Source organism: Eptesicus fuscus, unplaced genomic scaffold, assembly GCF_027574615.1.
Source record: "Eptesicus fuscus isolate TK198812 unplaced genomic scaffold, DD_ASM_mEF_20220401 scaffold_63, whole genome shotgun sequence".
NCBI lineage: Eukaryota > Metazoa > Chordata > Mammalia > Chiroptera > Vespertilionidae > Eptesicus > Eptesicus fuscus.
In genome coordinates, this window is record NW_026557629.1 from 14,438 (window position 1) to 29,713 (window position 15,276).

Genomic DNA, 15,276 nt, shown 5'->3' on the forward strand with positions numbered 1-15,276 from the left:
TTTAAAAATGAAAAAAAAATCCAGCTGGTATGGCGCAGTGGTTAAGCATCGGTGCATGCACAAAGATGTCCCCCATTTGATTTCTCATCAGGGCACATGCCTGGGTTGCGGGGTCCATTCCCAACAGCAGAGTGCAGGAGGTGGCCCATCAATGATTCTCTCTCATTATTGATGATTCTATCTCTCTCCCTCTTCCTTCTTCTCTGAAATCAATAAAAAATATTTTTAAAATGTATAAAAATATATCTTTAAAATGTAAAAATTATTAAAACACTCTATACAAATACAAAGTCTAGGATATCTAAATCCAGCCTAGCACCAGGAATGCTCAGGGCCTACTCAAGAAGGCAAATAATCCTCTCCACTAATAATTACAGGGTAAAACAAGATGGTTGTTAGAGTATTAAATTTGATAGTAAAATAGTAGTCAAGTTTTCAGACTAATTTAAATTGGCCAATCAAAATAAGCAAATACTCTAGAAAAATCAATTTTACTGGACAAAAAAGCTGTTACTAAAGTGTTAACAAAAATTTTTATTGGTAGTTCATCTCATGATAAAATTGCGTAACATATAATGAATCTTTAGGAGTCACATTTTAGTGCAAAAATGTAAAATTTAAAAGCTATCAAGATTACAGCATAAAATTTCCAAAAGTCTCCCAATATTTAAACCAATAAAGGGGGGATAGTAGAAGAATATCATGTAAGGAAAAATATCCTGCAAATAAATTACATCTAGAAAATTTTTACTTTAGAAAATTAACTTTCATTTGTAATGCTAACAGCAAGTCACCCACGTAAAACATACATGGTGTCAAAACAAGCCAAAGGAAAATCATTTGGGCAAAAAAATTAAAAAGGATCACAAGTCAAATTTATAGAAAATATTCCTTTATTAACTTTTGGTCGAGAATATGTTTGTATATTTTCAGAAAACAACTCCGAGACATGTGGATTCCTGCAACAGAGAGGAATTGGCAGGAGTGCTCCAGCCATGAAGTCAGAAGAGAAACAGTCCAGAGATGGAAGACGCTGATGATGCCTTGCCATACTAGCAGTCAGCAGATATGCGTCACTGCAGATTGCCCAGGACCAAACCAGAGAGGGTCGGACCTGCAATACCATCATTTGTCCACCATCCAGAACTGAAATATCATTGCTGTTATGAACACATAAACAACTGTTGGACATAGAAACCGGGACTCAAAAGAACTGTTGGCCCAGAAAGAAACTCACTATAGACTAATTCATTTGCCTCTCAGCATAACTATTATTGCTTGTCTCATTTTCGGTTCCTATAGGTGTATTCCTAGTATCACATGAGCTCACTCATCTAGGGGAAAAGATGAACAACATAGACTGAAGAACAAGAACAGCATTGATCAGACTGTCAGACCTCAGAGGGAAAGTAGGGGAGGGTGGGGACAAGGGAGATAGATCAACCAAAGGACTTGTGTGCTTGCATATGAGCCTAACTAATGATCATGGACAACAGGGGGAGGAGGGCATGCATATGGGGGGGTTGGGGAAGGGAACGGGGGGAGGGGGTTGATGACAAATATGTGATACCTTAATCAATAAAGTAATTTTAAAAAATAAAAAAAAATATTTCCTAAAGCAAAAAGGAACAAAATGAGTGAAATTCTAACATTGATATTTGTTATTCCATTGTCTTTTTGTTCAAGAAAATTGCCAAAACTCATAAAACATTAGGCAGAACATATGATCAGAAGTTTTAACAAAGATGCAGACACAGCAAATATACATCTGAGAAAAGACTCACCATAAATTTCTAGAAAAAGTACAACCAACCAGTAAGGTAGCATGATAAACTTATAAAATAAAATGTTTAAATAAAGAATGATTGACCAAACAAAATATCCTCTACAATGTGAAGAATGTGAATCCCTCACACACTACTGGAAAAATGCAAAAAAGTACTATCAGATATCGAAGATGGTGGCAAAGTTAAACAACTAATCTGCTGCCTCGCACAACAATTTCAAAAATACAATTAAAAGACAAAACGTCTACCACCCAGAACCACGGGAAAGCTGGCTGAGTGGTAGATTTACAACTAAGGAGAGAAAGGAGCACAAACGCTGAAAAGCTGAGTGAGGTACAGAGGCGTGAATCGGGCTGGAGGCAGGCGACTGGGCGCACAGCTTTTCTTCAATCCGAAGGGAGACAAGCTCCCGATCACTCTGAAATCCAGTTTCTGGGGAAACGCGGGAGACCCAGACACCTACAGGGAGAAGCTGGACTCTCGGCCATTGGGTCAGAAAGTGAGAGTGACTTTTTTGCAGAGGTGCGCCCAGCAATCATTGTTTACTGCACTGGAGCGTGGGACGCGGGGACTTGGGAACGCGGAAAGGCAGAGACGGCTGATGGCAGCCTTCGCCGTTTGCCACGCCCTAGCCTAGTGACACCCTGAGACCCCGCCCTGCACATTCTACAAACCCGCCCAGGCTCCACACAGCGGCTTTTGCATATAAATGGCCTGTTCTGTGGCAGCTTAACCAAATTAACTGCAGCTCCAGTCAGACTGCTCCAAAAGCGCCCAAGCAAAGGAGGAGAAAACTAGTCCTTGCTGTAGCTCCTGCTGGGGGACACACAGTACACAAGGGTACACCAAGAGTGTCCACCTCAGGTAACTGGGAGGCTGACCCATTGAACCAATAGGACACCTAGTACACAAAGCTACCCTACCAACTCAGGGAAGCAGCAAAAATGAGGAGGCAAGGAAACAGATCACAAACCAAAGAAATGGAGGAGAACAAGCGACTGGACATAGAGTTCAAAACAATGGTTATAAGGTTTTTCAAGAATTTCATGGAAAAGGCCAATAAATTTAATGAGACCCTCGAGGATATGAAAAAGGACCAACTAGAAATTAAACATACAGTGACTGAAATAAAAAATATTATACAGAGACCCAACAGCAGACTAGAGGATTGCAAGAATCAACTCAAAGATTGGGAATACAAAGAGGCCAAGGACAATCCTCCAGAGAAGCAAGAAGAGAAGAGAATTCAGAAAGTTGAAGATAGTGTAAGAAGCCTCTGGGACAACTTCAAGCGTACCAACATCAGAATTATGGGGTACCAGAAGAAGAGAGAGAGCAAGATGCTGAAAATCTATTTGAATAAATAATGAATAAAAACTTCCCCCACCTGATGAAAGAAATAGACTTACAAGTCCAGGAAGCACACAGAACCCCAAACAAGAGGAATCCAAAGAGGACCACACCAAGACACATCATAATTAAAATGCCAAGGGCAAAAGACAAAGAGAGAATCTTACAAGCAGCAAGAGAAAAACAGTTAGCTACCTACAAGGGAGCACCCATACGATTATCAGCTAATTTCTCAACAGAAACTATGCAGGCCAGACGGGAGTGGCAAGAAATATTCAAAGTGATGAATAGCAGGAACCTACAACCAAGACTACTCTACCCAGCAAAGTTATTCAGAATTGAAGGGCAGGTAAAGAGTTTCACAGATAAGAAAAAGCTAAAAGAGTTCATCACCACCAAACCAGTATTATATGAAATGCTGAAAGGTATTCTTTAAAAAGGAAAAAGAAGAAGAAAGATAAAAATTATGAACAACAAATACATATCTATCAACAAGTGAATCTAAAAGTCAAGAGAATTAAAAATCTGAGGAACAGAATAAACTGGTGAACATAATAGAATCAGAGGCATAGAATGGGAGTGGATTGATAATTCTCAGGGGGAAAGTGGTGTCTGTGTGGAGGGTCCGGGAAGAGACCTGGACAAAAATCATACACCTATGGATAAGGACAGCGGAGGGGAGGTAAGGGCAGAGGGGGAGTGGGAACCGGGTGGTGGGGAGATATGGGGGGAAAAAAGGAGAAACAATTGTAATCTGAACAATAAAGATTTATTTTTAAAAAGGTACTATCAGCTAGTTTATTAATTTTTTTAAAACAATCTTTAGACCTGGCTGGTTTGGCTCAGTGGATAGGGCTTTGGCCTGCAGACTGAAGGGTCCCAGGTTCGATTCCAGTCAAGAGCACATGCCTGGGTTACAGGCTCGATTCCTAGTGTGGGGTGTGCAGGAGGCAGCCAATCAATGATTCTCTCTCATCATTGATGTTTCTATCTCTCCCTCCTTCTCCCTTCTTCTCAGAAATCAATAAAAATATTTTTTCAAAACAAAAAAATACAAAATTTTTTTTTAAATATTAGCATACCATAGAGCCAGGCTATTGGTTGAGTCGCTCCATTCTTAGTGAGACATGCTCATACACACTGATGTTTTTCATTTTTAAACTTATTTCCTTATTGATTTCAGAGACGGAGAGGAGAGTCAATCATTGATGGCAACTCCTGCACAACCACTACTGGGGATTCAGCCCCCAACCCAGACATGTGCCCTTGGGAAGAATCAAATCTGGGACCTTTCAGTTTGCAGACAGATGCTCAATCCACTGATCCAAACTGGCTAGGGTAAGGTTTACTATTCATTTTTAAAGAATAGTTGATTAGCCCTGGCTGGTTTGGCTCAGTGGATGGAGCTTCGGGCTGTGGACTGAGCAGTCCCGGGATCGATTCCGGTCAGGGGCATGTGCCTTGGTTCCTGGCACATGCCCGGTGGGGGGAGGGGGAGTACAGGGAGCCTCTGATTGATGTTTCTCTCTCATCGATATTTCTAGCTCTCTCTCCCTCTCCCTTCCTCTCTGTAAAAAAATCAATAAAATATATATTTTAAAAAAAGAATAGTTTATTAATTTTTAGAGAGATATGGGAGAGAGATAGAAATATTGATGGAACAGTGCCATATTGGCCAGCGACCTCCTGCACACCCACTTCTGTGGATCTAGCCCACAACTCAGCACATATCCCCGCCTAGCAATCAAATTCACATCCTGTGCTACATGAGATGATGACCAAGCACTGAGCCACACTGGCCATGGTGGTATTTTCCATTTAGATCTCAATTTGCTAATCTCAGTAAAATTAAACATTCATCTACATAAAAAACTCAGATTATGCACTTCATTTTTCACAAAGGTAAATTGTACTTATATACATACAAGAAATTATACAGAAATGTTTGTACCAGCTTTATTAGAAATAACCAAATATTTATGAAAATGGACAAACTGAAGGTGATATAGCAATTATAAGGACATCTATCAGAAAAAAAGATGATTTATTAGTGTAAATTTAATAAATCTCCAAGTATTTATGACACATAAAGCAGAAAAACACTTAGAAAAATAAAGTTCTCTATGAAAATGAAATGTTAATCCATGGAAACTAGGAAAGCTGTGAAGAACAGGGAGAGGTTAAAAGAGGTAATGAAGCAATTACACAGAGACAGATATGGTCAGCATTATGACTATAATGATGGTTTCAGTTTCATGCACATGTCAAGATTTATGAAACACTATACTTAAGGCATGTAATTTACTCATTATAGCTGTTAACAATGGTTCAAGATAAAACAAATGTATGTTGAACAATTCTGGAAGAACAGGTTTGGCAACATTATATTCAATCCACATACTTATGCCCTCTGGGTGAGAGTCTCATCTCAGTGAGAGAAAATGTAACAAACAATGAAGAACTTTCACCCAAACCCACAAAAGCCACATCTCTGGACTAAAGACAGCCTTTGTCTCTATCTTTGTATTCCTGCCAGCACATCAATGGCTCTGATGGGAACATCTGAGAAGCTACAGGAGCCACAAAACATCCTGATTATAATCAATGACAATGACTGCTCCACAGAAGATAAACATCGCTGGAGAACCTCACATCTGTGTACACATAGCTCTTACAGTCTTTTCCTCAAAATAATTTCTGGATGCATATTTAGATGAGGACCATTCCATCTAATGGGCCGCAGTCTCGCCCAACAAAAATTAGGTCAGGACAAAACTGGTTTGGCTCAGTGGATAGAGCGTCAGCCTGCGGACTGAAAGGTCCCAGGTTCGATTTCGGTCAAGGGCATGTACTTAGGTTGCAGGCACATCCCCAGTGGGGGATGTGCAGGAGGTGGCTGATGGATGTTTCTTCCTCATCGATGTTTCTAACTCTCTATCCCTCTCCCTTTCTCTCTGTAAAAACTCAATAAAATATTTTTTTTAAAAATTAGGTCAGTGTTTCTACAGTGAAAGGGTTTCCCCTTACTGCTATGGTGCTCAAATCACAGACCAGCCGAAACCGGTTTGGCTCAGTGGATAGAGCGTCGGTCTGCGGACTGGAAGGTTCCAGGTTCGATTCTGGTCAAAGGCATGTACATTGGTTGCGGGCACATCCCCCGGTGGGGGGTGTGCAAGAGGCAGCTGGTCGATGTCTCTCTCTCATCGATGTTTCTAGCTCTCTATCCCTTTCCCTTCCTCTCTGTGAAAAATCAATAAAATATGAAATTAAAAAAAATCACAAACCATTACCAGTGAAATTGTAGGCCTTAGGGCACATGGCTCTTTGCAACACCTGGACAACAGATTCCCTTCACATGTATTGGCATCCCTTGAAAACAATAAAAGAAATTCTTGCTCCCAGACATCATTGAGGTTGTCACAGCAACCCCCTCTTTGGAGGGATCTCTGTGTCTCAAAGCATCCAGAAATCACGTGAAGATTAAAAAGTACACAGTGCTTCCAAGGAAAATATGGGCACAATGTAAATTTGCCAAAACTGCTGAGCTAATTTCTACACCATACTGTTCCTCCAAGGGCAAAAATATTTGAGACCCCCACAAAATTTTTCACCTCATCATGCTTGGAGAACCCAGATCTTCCTATAAGCTAACCCACACAGTAAATAGAACACCCAAGATTAAAGAAGTCTTGGGAAAAAGCCTTCATTATTTTACAAACCAAAGAGACATGAGACTGGCAGTTCTTCCACTGATGACGGAGGCACTCAATAAATTCATCACCAGCATTCAGGCAAAGCATGTCCCCGAAAATGGCAGTTCCTCTGCAACATTATGTTTGCTGGCACCAACGGTAATCAGACCTATGGGAAAACTCATGACAGGGAAACAAGTAAGAATCAAGGGCTCAGGTATTCCTAATTTTCTTCAACAAATTAGACAGCAGAATTAGCTTCCCTGGGCACATAAGGATGGTGATTGATGCCATCTGTAGGGACTTTACAGGTAGTTCAGGGGAAAAACCGTCAGCAACAGAAATATGCAATGACATAGATCTGGCAGTACATCTCTGTATGTTAGAAAGTGCAACATAATTACATAGTGTTCCAACATAAAAACAAACAAACACAACAGAAAAAACACTTATGGGAACTTTACATAATATATTAGATTAAATATATGGGATACAATTAAGAAAAATGAGGATTCACAAATTTTCTTTTATTATTAAGTACTAAAAAACTACATTTCCTACACATCAAATAAATTTCTCACATTTGGACTCATAGGTGCAGCGTGAATTGAGAAATTTCGCTGAGAGATACCTCACATTTATTGCACTCATAATGGCTTTCTTCAGTGTGAACTCTCTTACGATATTGGAGAGCATTGCTCCGTGTAAAAGATTTTCACATTCACTCCATTGATAAGGCTTTTCTCCAGTGTGCACTCTCTGATGATACTGGAGATCACTGCCACATTTAAAAGATTTTCCACATTCATTGCATTTATAATGCTTTTCTCTTGTATGAACTCCCTGATGACGATGAAGGTCATTACTAGCAAGAAAAGATTTCCCACATTCACTGCATTTATAAGGCTTTTCTCCTGTATGAACTCTCAGACGATGATGATGAAGTATTCTCTTAGTGGTAAGAGATTTCCCACATTCACTGTATTGATAAGGCTTTTCTCCAGTGTGAACTCTCTGATGACATTGGAGAGCATTGCTCCGTGTAAAAGATTTTCCACATTCACTGCATTTATAAGGCTTTTCTCCTGTGTGAACTCTCTGATGATGATGATGAAGTATTTTCTTAGTGGTAAGAGATTTTCCACATTCACTGCATTGATAAGGCTTTTCTCCAGTGTGAACTCTCTGATGACATTGTAGAGCATTTCTCCGTGTAAAAGATTTTCCACATTCACTGCAATGATAAGGCTTTTCTCTGGTATGAACTCTCCGATGTTGATGAAGGATGGTCTTAGAGGTAAAAGATTTTCCACATTCACTGCACTGATAAGGCTTTTCTCCAGTGTGAACTCTCTGATGATATTGGAGACCAGTGCTACTTGTAAAAGATTTTCCACATTCAATGCATTTATAAGGCTTTCCTCCCCTATGAACTCTCTGATGATGTTGGAGACCTTTTCTTTGTTTAAAAGATTTTCCACATTCATAAGGCTTCACATTTATAAGGCTTTTCTCCCGTATGAACTATCAGATGATGATGAAAGTCGGTCTTAGCGGTAATATATTTTCCACATTCACTGCATTGATAAGGCATTTCTCCAGTGTGAACTCTTTGATGATTTTGGACAGTACTGCTACATGTAAAAGATTTTCCACACTCACTGCATGTATAAGGCTTTTCTCCTGTATGAACTCTCTGATGACAGTGAAGATCACCTATCCTGGTAAAATATTTCCCACATTCACTGCAGTGATAAGGCTTTTCTCTAGTGTGACCTCGCTGTTGATAATGAAAGATAGATAATTTAGTAATATATTTTCCACATTCAGAGGACACAAAACACCGACTTCCAAGATGGACACATTTTTCCTGAATAAACGTGTGGGTACAACTAATGTCTTCCTTACATTCTTTTCTACTGTAATAATTGTTTCTCCTTTCAAATGTCATCCCACACGTCAAAATTGCAGTTGGACTGTCCTTGGTCTGAGTAGCCTTTAGGTGGAGAGGTCCTGACCCAGTGAGAACACCCTGCCCAACCTCCCTGCATGTGAAACGATTCTGGGACACATTGAAATCGAAGCTGTTTGCACATGAATTCCTTTCCACACCTCTAATGAAAAGCTTCTCTCTCACATGATGCTGGTGAAATTTTGCACTGAAATAAAATCGTTTTGCACATGCACCACATCTCAACAGTTTCTGTCCTTGTTGTGTTTCCTGCAGCTCAGTCAAGTGGAAAATGTTTCCCAAAACTAGCTCACAACTCTCACAGGGATGGCTCTTCTGGGAAGACAAGGCTACCTTGGGATTCCTTGCCCGTGACACTCTTACTGAAACCTTCTGTTCAGTCGGGGTCTCCACATTCTCTTCTCCACAGCAGCAACCTGAAAAAAATAAACGTAGGTGAAGTGCCTGTTGACCTGATAAAAACAGAATGTGTTTATTACAAATGTTTATCTGTCATGACTGGACATGATTCCATACAATGATTTTCAAGACAAGTAAGTCAGACTCTCAGGAAATGGCTGTTTTATATATAACATGGCCCAAAAGGTCACTGGATGATGAAAATCTCACCAAGGGAGGACAGAAGCATAGGCTGGGACAAAAAGAAGACAGACAGGGTCTACTCGTTACTACTCCACAAATGGCTTCGTTTCGGACTTTTCATGCTGGCGATGTGAGTTTATGTAGACAATAATATAAGAGCACGCGATGTTCAGCGTCAATATAACACGTGTGCACTCTAAGGCTCTGCAGGCATGGAACAACATTGGAATGCAGTAAAGCAAGATGTGTGAAAGGCAGAGGTGCAAAGTTTAGAGAGGTTAAGGTTATCCGTGCGCTGGGAATCAGCGTAGAATGATCACTATTAAAAACTGAGTCGTACGCAAAGTGTCACCATTAAGCAAGAAGAAGTAGAATTGGGTGAGTGGGCAATGGTAACAGGACGTTGTTGAACAAAATGGGTTCCTAGTTATGAATGAAACGAAGCCCAGGCATCAAAACTATCCCCACAGCTCTTCACCAAGGCAAAAGTGCCTCAGGTCTACCCTGTCATGGATAAAGTCATGTTTCTTCTGTGATGCATAAATGATTTTGCCTCTTATATCCTAGTTGAGCCACTGCATGGGATAAATGATGCGAATCTTAAAAAGATGTATGGTCAGCACTCTGGTAGAACAACAAAGCACAAAGGAGATCACAGACAAAAGACCTATGAGAGTGACATCAGCAAGATGGCAGAATCAGAGATAGAGAATCTTTTCCCATCCCAGAGTAAGTAGATGGCTATCCATGAAAAAAACCAACCCACAGGAAATGGGAATAAGAGTACCATGAATTTGGCTCAGTGGATAGAGCATCAGCCTGCAGACTCAAGAGTCCCAGGTTCGATTCCAGTCAAGGGCATGTACCTTGGTTGCGGGCACATCCCCAGTAGGGGGTGTGTAGGAGGCAACTGATTGATTTTTCTCTCTGATCAATGTTTCTAACTCTCTCCCCCTCTCCCTTCCTCTATGTTAAAAATCAATAAAATAGCCCTAACCGGTTTGGCTCAGTGGATAGAGAGTCAGCCTGCAGAATGAGGGGTCCCAGGTTCGATTCGGTCAAGGGCATGTGCCTTTGTTGCAGGCACTACCCAGTGGGGTGTGTGCAGGAAGCAGCTATTTGATGTTTCTCTCTCATTGATATTTCTAATTCTCTATTCCTCTCCCTTATTCTCTGTAAAAAATTAATCAAATATATTTATCAATAAAATATATTTATATAAAAAAAGAGTACCATGAAGACCAGCAGTAATACAGAATACCAAAAAAGAACAACTGCATAGAAAGGATGACAGGAAAGTGGGTGAGCAAACACATTTGAAGATACCTAATGTCAAAAACAAGGGTTAATAATAACTAGTTAACTAAATAAATAAAGCGCCCTAACCCATTTGGCTCAGTGGATAGAGCGTTGGCCTGCAAACTCAAGGGTCCCAAGTTTGATTCGGTCAAGGGCATGTACCGTGGTTGTGGGCACATCCACAGTATGAAATGCTTGAAGGTATTCTTTAAGAAGAGGAAGAAGAAGAAAAAGGTAAAGATAAAACTTATGAACAACAAATACATATCTATCAACAAGTGAATCTAAAAATCAAGTGAATAACAAATCTGATTAACAGAATAATCTGGTGAATATAATAGAATAAGGGGCATAGAAAGGGAGTAGGCTGACAATCCTCAGGGTTGGAAAGGGACGTGGGAGTGCCTGAAGAGACTGGACAAAAATCATACACTTATGGATGCGGAGAGTGGCGGGGGAGGGGTAAGGGTATGAGTTGGGATGGGGTGGAAACTGGGTGGAAGGGAGTTATGTAAGGAAAAAAGAGGACCAACTATAATAATCTGAACAATAAAGATTGTTTTAAAAAGTCTAGAGGCAAAGTAAATAAGACAACCTACAAAGCTTATGTATAACATTCAGAAAATGTAACTCTAAGGGGAAATTTTATAGACATAAATGCCTACATTGTCACAAAAGATCTCAAAGAACCGAACATGGCACCTCAGGAAACTGGAAACACAAGAGGAAAGTAAACCCAAAGGTTTCAAAGGACAGAAACCATCAATATCAGAACAAACATGAAAAAGGAGACAAGACAAAAGAATGGAATACCTAAAAGGTATATTTAAGAAAAAAGATATAAAAATGCGCAAGCCTTTAGTTACACTAAAGCAAAAATAAAGAAACAAAAACCAAGACTCAAATAAGTAAACAATAAAATACATGAAAGATAAGACATGACACCTGTCACTAGGATCCACAATGCATCATAAGAGATGTTAGTGTTACCAGATGACATGACCCTCCATAGAGAAATTTGTCAAGATCCCACTGTGAGCTCCTGAAATTAATAAACAAATTCAGAGCCCTGTCCAGGTGGCTCAGTTGTTGAGCATGTGATCCCAATGCACCAATGTTGTGTGTTTGATCCCCCATCAGGGCACATGTAGGGGACAACCAATGAATGCATAGATGGGTAGAATAGCACATCAATCCTTCACTCGCTTTCTTTCTCTGTCTCCCTTCCTGTCTCTAAAATCAATAAAGAAATGCTGCTCCGTATGTATCACTGATTGAGCATTGACTCATGAACTAGGAGGTCACAATTGGATTCCTTGTTAGGACACCTGCACTGGTTGCGAGCTCAATCACCAGTGAGGGTCATGTAGGAGGCAGCTGATGAGTGATTCTCTCTCATCATTGATGTTTTTATCTCACTCTCCTCTTCCTCTAGGACAGCGGTTCTCAACCTGTGGGTCATGACCTCTTTCACAGGGGTTGCCTAAGACATCCTGCATATCAAATATTTATATTATGATACATAACAGTAGCAAAATTACAGTTATGAAGTAGCAACAAAAACAATTTTATGGTTGGGGGTCACTACAACATGAGGAACTGTATTAAAGGGTCGCGGCATTAAGAACGTTGAGAACTACTGCTCTAGGAAACAAAAAATGCATATATTTAAATACATAAATCCTTTAAAGAATAAATAAATATCCCTACCCACTGTACTTCACTGATGAGAGTGCTGGCTTGTGCACTGGAGGGCTATGGTTCTATTCCCAGTCAAGGGTAGGTACTTAAATTGCAGGTCTGTTCCCTACTCTCAGTAGAGGCACATGTGGGAGGCAGCCAATGGATGTTTCTCTCTCTCTCTCCCACACTCTCTCTAAAAGAACAATAAATGGAAAACATCCTCACTATTTGGGTGAAGATAACAGGAGAATAAAGAATTAAATTCATAAAAATGACAGGATGCAAAATATACATACAAACAGTTCCATTTCTACACACTAATAATTAATTCCTTGATGGAAAATGAAGAATGTAATCAAATTTACAATAGCATCCAAACAATAAAATCCACAGGAATAAATTCAAACAAAATGTGAAACATCTGTACAGTGAATACTATAAGACAGTGATGAATGGAATGGCAAAAGCACAAATCAGTTGAAAGACAACCCGTGTTCATGGGTCTGAAAATGAAATATAGAGGAGATATCTATATTACACAAGGCAAACTACAGATTAAATGCAATCCCAATAACTCCAATGGTATTTTACAAAGAAATGAATAAAAAATCTGGAAATGGAATCAAAAGACCTCCATTAACCAAAGCAAGCCTGAGCAAGGACAAAGCTGGTGGCATCACACTTCCTGACTTCAATTTATTACAAAGAGAAAGCAACCAAACAGTGTGTTGCTGGAGAAACACAGATACATATATAAACAGAACAGAACAGAAAATATAAAAATAAACTGAGGCACAAACTTTTAACCCAGGCACATACTTTTAACCCAGGCACATACTTTTAAGTGACCTTTGACAAAGCTGCAAGTCACAGAAGGGAGGAAAGATAGTTTCTTCAAGAATTGACATTCATATGTAAAACAACAATACTGGATACCACTAATAAAATGTAACTCAACATTCAGGACAGAATTAAATGTGAGCGTTAAAACTGAAAATTCCTCAGGAAAACCTTGAGAAAAAGTTTTTGAGATTTGTTCTGGACAGGATTTTCTGAATATCACACCAATCACCACACAACATAGAAAAATAAACAGTCCACACTGCAACAAATAAAGAAAAATAGCGTCTTCACAGCACAACACCAATAAACAAAATGAAATGAAAGAGCAATCTAGAGAACAGAAGAAAACATTTGCAAACTATATGAAGGAATACCTTGGAGATGTTGTGGATTCGGTTCTGATCAGTACAATAAAGCGAATATTGTGATATAGACAAAAATTAACACAAATAGTTGCAGCTCCCCAGCAATAATGAAGGTATGTTAATACTATACTGCTGGCTAATGACAATGCAATGACTCTGTCTCAAAAGCAAAGTCTATATAACTTCATTAACAATTTTTACTTGCTAAGCACTAGTAACAAGCATCTAAGATAGCTAGAAACATGGTGGCACTAGACCTGCTGAATGCTGGGTTGCCAAAAACATAGATTTTGTAGAAAAGAGGGTGTGGGGGAGTAATATCTACAAAGCACTATTAAGCACATGCAAAAATATGTGTTCCTGTATGTTGTAAGCAATTAATATATAACATATATAAAGTATTCAAAAGACTATTTAACCAAAAAATATAGTTAACAAACAGGATAAGAATGTAGAGACAATTTTACAAAAATATATACACATGCCCAACAGGAATATAGAAAATGCTTTCCTCACTGATCAAGGTGGAATCCCACAGGCTTCCTGCAACACTACCAACCACAAGTCCTTCCCTGTGAATGTAGTACAGCGGGGAGAATTGGGACTTCAGGAATAGAAGGAAGCAATGGCTATAGACCCACCCTCCCCAGGACAGCAACTACCCAGGAAACTGGAAAATCAAGCAGAACCACAGTCTACATGGGAGGACAGAGCACACCCTGGGATATGGGGCCTGGGAAATCCCAAAGCCAAGTCCAGGTCACTGGTGAGAGTGAGGGTCTTACCCAGCAAGGACAGAAGTTCAAAGTTCTCCAGCATCACATTCAGGTAAAGCTGTCTCTGAACTTCATCATGGAGGCTGCATTCCTCCCTGGAGAAGTTCAAGGCAATGTCCTCAAAGGTCATGCCAACCTCTCAGAATGGAGACAATTGAAACCAGAGCTGTCTCTCTAAGAACCCCCACTCCTACTCCTGACAAACCGTCCCCCCCACAACCTCCTCCAAGGCACCTGGTTAGTGTGGACACCAGGCCCAAATGCCAGTGCAGGCTGCTCTCTTATCACAGTCCCATTACTCACTGGGATTGCCCTCAGCAGAGCAGCTGGGTAGGGTGGGAAGGATTGGGGGAGGGGATGGCAGAGAGCAATGCCATTTAAGGTCTGGGCAATGCCTGCAGGGCCCCAGACTTCCAGCCAAGCAATTCCTCTACCATCTCCTAGATTATGCCTCCAAGACAAAGCCAAGCATGGGTTTATGCTTCACCTCTAAATCTCCACACCAGGTCCCAGGGAAGAGCTAACACTTCCACCACTGGGTAATCTTTAACCCCTTCCCATCTTCGGTCCCCAAGTTCACTCCCTCGGTTCTGCATCCTTCCAGCTCCAATGTAACTGGATCTCCCTGGCATGACCCATGACTTGGCACATGGCATCCAGAGAAGCTTGTCTGAGAGCCCAGCACAGTGACTCCTGAGTTCCCTGTTGGGTGCTTAGAGAAGAGTCAGTGCCTCCCGGGCTCCTGGCAGGCTGCTAAGAGAAGAACACAGTGCATACCAAGCTCTCAGCAGGGTACTGAGAGCAGAGTCAGTGACTTCCGGGCTCCCGGTAGGGTGCTGAGAGCAGATTCAGTGCCTCCCGGGCTCCCGGTTGTGTGCTGAGAGCCCAGAACAGTGTCTCCTGGAATCCTGGTTGGGTGTTCTGAGT

At 40.6% G+C, this 15,276-nt stretch overlaps 1 long non-coding RNA gene across 1 annotated transcript; it reads right to left on the reverse strand.

Annotated features, from left to right (window-relative positions):
• Positions 1–8,588: 8,588 nt before the first annotated feature.
• On the reverse strand, positions 8,589–14,417 carry LOC129148497 (uncharacterized). The gene is made up of 3 exons (XR_008555476.1): positions 14,359–14,417; positions 9,135–9,217; positions 8,589–8,609 (listed from the first exon to the last, which is right to left on the reverse strand). It is a non-coding gene; the product is annotated as an uncharacterized LOC129148497 (long non-coding RNA).
• Positions 14,418–15,276: the final 859 nt, after the last annotated feature.